The following is a 7,734-nucleotide window of genomic DNA, read 5'->3' as shown; positions in this document are numbered from 1 at the left end:
CAACACCAATGAAGCATGGCATCAACAGGCTCTCTCCTTCTTACTCATAAAGTTTGAAGTGTTCCACATAAAGGACATATTGCTCAAGGACTTCCACGAAAACCCAACAATGTTACATCCAAAATGGCGGGAGATCTAGCTAAGCATGCACCCCAGGTATCTCATCTTGTATACAAATGCGCCATCAAATATCAAGCAAGAGCCTGTGTAATGCTCTGTATTGAGAGTCAAAAGCTGGCAGCAACATTCAATCATCCAACAAAAGAGACCCACCTGGCTCAACTACCCTAGGTTCCCACCGCCACAAAATAACCCACCCACAAAGACTTATATGGTGGACACACTATCCTCGACCATTCAACTATTCAAAGGGATTCCAAACTTGGTATACATCATGCTAGTTAAGATTTATAAAATGCTTCTAACCTGCTTGCAGACTTTCCACCGCGCAGAGCAAACAAATGTAGCATGGATGTCATTCCTCGAAGGTAAAAAGGGATTGTGCTATGGTCTATTTGACCAACCTTCGAAGGAAGTGCTCCATGGATTTTATGGTCGGGTGATGTTTCTACCATCCTATTACATGAAAACTTTTGAAGAGGCGTTCTATACGGGCTTCTTCACTTACAGATCCAAAATTTTTGGCCCCGTCATCACGAACTTGAGAGCAAGGTTTGTTAGCTAATCAATAGACAAGAGAAAACGAACTCCGTCTCAAGTACCAACAAGGTCTTGAGCAGTGTGCAAAAAGGAATGAAGCGAGGAAGCCCGACCACTACTTAGCACCCTTAGTAGCTGTGTTTCCGAGACGACACAGGCAAGGAGGGGGGGGAATGTTAACCATTCAGCTAACAAGCTCAAAAAAAGAGAATTAAAGGGATACCACTCTGATTTTTTATCCCAATTGATTGTATTGAATCCTATTGTATTAATGAGAAATCCTGCAAAGTCCAAAAGCCGTTGTAATATTATTGATTGCCAATGAGTCTAAAGGGGCCAAGCGCTTCCAAGTTTGTAACTATATGCAGTTCTTGAGCCTTGTTATTGAGCCCAAATAGGTAGGAATCCATTCTTGAACCTTGGCTAGAGTATAAAAGCCAATTTTTGTAACTGTTGACCCAAGTTTTTGGATAATGAAGTGAGCATACACTGCATAAGTTTACTGTGAGTCTACTATTTCTTCAACTCTTCTTGTCTCTTGTATGGTTTTGCATTGCTATTCCAAGCATACCATGCGTTCGCAGGTGAAAGGTCATTACTTTAACGTAATTTTTTTGTGATAAAAGTGTGATTTTGTAGACGTAGCTGTCTACAAGTTGTTTTCGCTCCCTATGCACAATACACACACCAAAACTAGTTTTTGACCTTATGAATAGATAGAGAACATCTAGAGGAAGCCATAGAGTGCTTCAAACGTTGAAATTGACTAACTTAAAATATAGGCTGTTTATCTTATGTGCGATATTGTCCGAGCATTAGAAATGATATTTGAGTACATGAGTGTTAAGGATGCTCTGCTCATGCTAAGCATTACGTTTTGTTGCATTCGGAGTCTCGTAGCTACACAAATTTGTCAGGATAAGGTTGCGGTAAGGAAAGAAGCTTTTATTGTCTGACACACATTTGAGATCGAGTTAGGTAGAAACCACTTAGACTTGGGTTTTTCGAGAGATTAGCTGTCCCTTGTAGCTTCCTTGCACTAGTTGGGTTACCTACATCCCACGGATTGACAATTTTTATGTCTGTGGTTGTCGCTTTGCCAACTTCGAAATGGTGAGGCTTGGCAGCCAGCCGACAACCAATCTTCCTATGAAGGTGTGCAAAGAAAAATGTCTTTAGAAATGTTTGTGAAAATAACGACGAGACAACAAAGGGATTTTCTAGGAAATTAGAAAAATCCAAGGACAATTTAGGAATTTTTGAAAAAATAATAGGGGTGTTTTGGGTTTTTTTTTTGAAATTTGTGGGAAAATTCTATAAATTTTAATGGTAGGCTTGATGAAATTTTCAAGTGGAGAATTATATGAGCATGTTCTCAATATAGTAAGCTACACCACGAACCATCCACCGCTTATAAGGACCAACGCTGGAACAAAGTTGCTTTTTGCCCCAAGAAAGTTTACAAGTATGGACTAACATACACAACACTATCACGTGGATGCACACTCTAAAACAAGTAGATGATGAAATAAACCAATGATCAAATGCATCAAAATAGAATAGTTTTGCCAAAGAAATTAAGCAAACACACATTGTACATGTGCATATTTATATGCTTAATACTCGCTCCCTCTTGCTACCGTCATATTTTTTGCTACATAAATGGACATACTATGATTCATAGAAACATGCACAACTAACTTACAAAAATGCATCATGAACTACATCACAACAAACACTAGAGGATACAAAAAGTGTTTACGATAACACAACACAATGCATACATACAACACCCACTTGTCAAATAATACATACTACTTTCGGCCTAGAAAAAATACAAAATTTTTCAAATACATAAATACAACCATTCTTTGATCAACTTCAATGTATTGTATTGTGTAGGTTTGCCATCATTTTTGTGCTCAATCTTAGAGACTTCAACATAAATATGTTCAAACCAAGAAAGGAAAAATATTCCCTTCATGATATCATGCACAAACATGCATAAAAGCATAATAATCAACCACATATGGACAAATGCATCGTTAGTTAAACCCAATCTAATGGTTTGACCACACTTTTAGCCACACTTTTGTTGCACAACATATCTTATGAAAACAAAGTAGACTACAACCCACTAGCAGAAAATATTGTGGCTATTAAAATGAAAAAAGAAAATTGTGAATATCCATTTGTGGACAGTAAGGAAAGTGGACAACCATTTGTGGATAGCAAGAGAAACAAACAACTTCTTCAATTAGTAATGCCACATATACAATTCTACTAGCACGGAATAACAAAAAGTAGTAGAAGAAAAAAAGAGGGGCCCTTCCTCATGGGTAAGCACTCCTCTCCCTCTATAGAAAAATGTAATATTTTAATTCTTATGAAACGAAATATTAACATTTACTCTTCTTGCTTATTCGTATCTAAATGAGTAGAAGCAAAGGCAAAAAGACATGAAGACGGGCGGCCCTTCTTCCTTCCTCTTAAATAAGGCCACTTGATTCTTCCATACTTTGAACTACTCCATCTATGCACCAAGGAAGGTCATAAAGATCAGCTCTTCCCTTTCCCTCCACTCAATATCACAGTCTTTATCAACAACATTTACTTCAATAATAAGGCATCTTCAAGCCCCAACACAACAAAATTTTAAAAAAAGAAAATCATGAAAGCTTTCCAAATATTTTGGCAAATTTCTAGCAGGACAAACTTCATCAATTCTAGAAAATTGTTGACCTTAAGCATCCCTAGAAGGTTAAGGAACTTAATGATGTAACAAGGGGCTCGAACTATTAGGCAAAATAAAAAGATATTATTAAGTGACTTGAGCTAGCTACCCTTACAAGAAATAGGTATGCATATAGAGAGGATCATAAGATGTATTCTAATAAGAGACACAATACTAAACACGTCTACTCAAAAGCCACATGCTAATTTTTTGAGCATTGTAGTCATGCTAATTTTTTAATATGATGAAGAAATACCGCCACGAATGCCTATACAAGGGGTACTACTATATCAGAGAGGAACCTTTTTCCCTATCCTCCTCCTCCTCTCTCTCTCTCTCTCTCTCTCTCTCTCTCTCTCTCTGGCGTTCTGTCTGATTCTCTCTATCTCTATTATGATTTGTATAAGTATAATTTTCCTTGATATGGATTGCATATCACGTTCTTTGTAAGCTATGAGGTGAACACTTTCTCAATTGTACCTAGCATAAAATATTCTTATACCCTTCTTATGACAAAAAATATAAAATTTTACTTCTCATAAACAAAAAATACAAGAGCTACTCTTCTCTGCTTGATTATATCATGATAAGTGAAATTGATTAAGTGCTAATGGACCAAACGATCAAGGCTTGAGATAAAAGAGCAAGGATAATTGCTAACCATAGGTACATGTCAAAGAAGGATGAATGTATTCTGAGCAGCTTTGATCAAAGGTACCGGGCAAAGGGGATGATTGAGAGCAATTATAGGAGTCTAAAAACAGAAAGTGGTTGTGCTAAGCTCAAGTCATTAGAATAATTCCTTAGACTCCAAGTATGGTATGAGAAGCCTTAGGGTGAAATTCTAACTTGTTACAAATTATCTAGATTTAGCAGGTCTAAATTTAATTGGTTTTAGGAGCACCTTGGCGGCACCTCCAAAGCATTATGCTAAGGTTTTGCGCAGGAGGTGGAAGTTTTAAAGCTCAAAAAGGGTGACTTTTATTTTTACCAAAGATTATCCTGATTTAGTAGATCCTAAATTAGCAGGTAGGCTATAGCCTCGAGTCAACTTTCATAAGCCTCCAAGGTTTGTGCAAAGGTCTTGTACCCGAGCTAATCAATTAAAAGATAAGCTTATGAGTTTTATTAAATGAAAGAGAAAATATAAAGAGTAAGGTTAGATGAACCTTCCTCATTTTTAAAGTTGACTCTAGTCTTTGTTTATTAAGCTTAGCTAGGCCACATGTCTAAAGTAGCACACACTTGCTTTATGTAAACTTAACAAGTGTGTGTGGTGTGTGCACTTGCCAAGAAGAGTCCAAGAGAAGGGAGGGCAAGTCCTAGCATGCAAGCCAAGAGGGACAAGTGTTGGAGCATGCTTGAGTTGCATTAGGAGTTGTTCCCACCTCATAGGTCAAGTGCAAAGCATTTTAACTTAAGACTAGTTGCACACTTGCCTAGCTATATAAGAGAGGGTTCATTGGATTTTTTAGCTCTTCTTGATCCTCTCACATGCTCTCTCAAGTGTCTGGTTTTAAAGAGCAAGCTATCTCTCTCTCTGCTCAAGCTCTTGGCTATGGATGCAAATTCAAGCCAATGAAAGCTTCTTCTTCTTCTTCTTCATCTCTACTATTCTCTTATACTATGCTTGTGTTGGAGCATGCTTGAGTTGCATTAAGAGTTGTTCCCACCTCATAGGTCAAGTGCGAAGCATTTTAACTTAAGACTAGTTGCACACTTGCTTAGCTATATAAGAGAGGGCTCATTGGATTTTTTAGCTCTTCTTGATCCTCTCACATGCTCTCTCAAGTGCCCGATTTTGGAGAGCAAGCTCTCTCTCTCTCTCTCTCTCTCTCTCTCTCTCTCTCTCTCCTCAAGCTCTTGGCTATGGATGCAAATTCAAGCCAATGAAAGCTTCTTCTTCTTCATCATCTCTACTATTCTCTTATACTATGCTATGCTAAGAGCTTGACCATGAGCAAGCGTATTTGAAGAATCCATTCTCTTGCTTGAAAAATACCTTTTTTCAAGGAAGCAAAGAAAGCGGTCACTATCTTCGCCTTCTTCCTCCTCTTCCTCTTCCTCTTCCTCTTCATCATCATCACCATCTTCTGACTCGAAGGACATTGCTTGCCACCCAAGAGAGAGAAGAGAAGGGGTAAACGGAGGAGCTATGCGGCATAGAAGAGGTCACACGTAAGTTGAAGAAATTGAAAGAATAAGGAAAGAACATCAACTTTCTTAATTATGATGGAACCTTCGGAGAAACTAAGTACTGGCCTTTATTCAACAATTTGACGGACAACCTAGAAATATTATGCTTAGTTAGAAAAAAGATAATATGGTCCATTTCAAATTCTTAAGCCTATCAATGAAACAACTTACAAGTTAAGGTTACCAAGTACCTGGCTCATTCATAATGCCTTTCATGTGAACCTCTTGAAACCATATAAGGGCGAGCCACCCAAAGAACCAGTGATTGAAGAACCACCTGAGTTTGAGGGTCAAGAAGAGATTTTATAGTGCCAAAGAGCATTCTATGACATGAAGACAAGGTTTTATAAAGTGGTAAGACTATCGAACGATATCTTGTCAAATTTAAGAATTATCCTTTTAAAGATGCAAGGTGGATGCAAGAGATCCATCTAAAGGATAATGTAAACCTTGTAAATACTTACAATAACTCCTATCAAAGGTAAGAATCAAGTATGAACAAAGAATATTTTAGAAATTAATAAGTCTTTTAAATATTCATAAGTTTTTAGTGTATGCACACCATGCAAACTTGCGACAGCTTTGTCTCTCAAGTGTCTAGTAGACCTTGTGATTAGGGCTAAGTAAAGACATGCTTATGATAGTCAAGCCTTCCAAGCAACAATTAGAGTTAATCATCACTATGGAAAAACGTCGACGGGTAAAAAGGGATCCTCTACCCAAAGCAACAGAACTAGCTATGACTTTATTTTCTCTACCGCATAGTCGAGGACAACTATGATTTCAAGGGACGCATAATGTTATGAATATCAATTTCTAACCTTCTAAAAGTATTTTTTAAATTAAATTTTCCAATTAAATTCATGAAAAATAAAAAGAAAACAAGGTAAATTGATCAAGTGCTAATGGACCAATCGGTCAAGGCTTAGGATCAAAAGGGAAAAGTCTATAAAGGAGCAAGGCTGATTGCTAACTAGTTATCTCAATCATAGACACATGTCTAAATGAGATCTGCAGCTTTGCCATCTTCGGATGCGGTCTGGTACTTTGGTAGCCAATCGAGCTCTCCCCTCGGCCATTCCCTTGCCGAAATTGAGTGCTCCATTGCTATCCATCGTTGGCCTCGTCAAGATTTGCGTTTTCAACCCTTCGTTCCTCTCACATTAGGAGTGGAAGTCAGCCCGTGGTGGTCATCCGTCATTCCCACATCAAGGAGGATACAAGGCGCATCAAATCAGCCCCGAAGGTGCCTCTTTCAGAGGAGTTACTGGGGTGAGAGTCATCCCTTGAGTCAATAGAGTCTGCATTCAGTATACATTCCATTTATGCAGTCTAAAGCAAATACCATATCGGTAACGGGGGGGGGGGGGGCTTGAGAGGGTTGGTTGGGACCCCAGGGACCCCATCCGGGTGTCTTCTCTCTCTTTTTCTCTCCCTCTACACATCTCTATTGCGTTTTCAGTCCCTCTCTTCAGATGAAAGTAAAAAGAACCATCATTCAAGCATAAAGCATTCACCAACGCAAGGAAAGAAAGAAAGGATTTTGTAGAAGTGTAAAACTAGATCTTCACCATTTATATTCCGCTACACCTGACACTTAAAAACGGGCATTAAATCCCAGTTTTTTGACCAATTTGGTATATTATTAACCCAAATGATTTCATGTCTCTTCTGACTCAATCTTTCGCCTCCCGTTGGATCGTATTTTCACTATGTCCCAACCGACCACTTTGTAGGCGACCAGTTGAAGAAATGGAGCCAAAGCAGATCATTCTGCACCGCTTTCTACGCGGCCCAAAGAAGCAAGCATTGCAAACCTTCTTGAAGTTCAAGTATCGTGGGACCCATGCAGCAGAGTGGGCTGACGAAGAGTTGTTGGTGGACTATATGGAAGCCATACAGCTTGGTACCAATACCTCACCTCGAAAAGGGGGGAATTTCACGTGCACTTCTAACCCTATGTGCATGTGGACAAGCCGTAACTCCTATTCCTAGGGTTTAGGATAGCCTAGGAAGTGTTCATGCAACCTTGTGAACCTGCACATAGGACGCGCATGTCTTGGCACTTAGAGTAGATGTATACTCTCTGATTGCACAACGCATTAGCACTAGCATCAAGCATAAGCATTTTCATTGCACATAAC

This window comes from Adiantum capillus-veneris, chromosome 15, assembly GCF_014529385.1.
Source record: "Adiantum capillus-veneris isolate H3 chromosome 15, ASM1452938v2, whole genome shotgun sequence".
Lineage (NCBI taxonomy): Eukaryota > Viridiplantae > Streptophyta > Polypodiopsida > Polypodiales > Pteridaceae > Adiantum > Adiantum capillus-veneris.
This window is presented reverse-complemented; position numbering follows the sequence as displayed.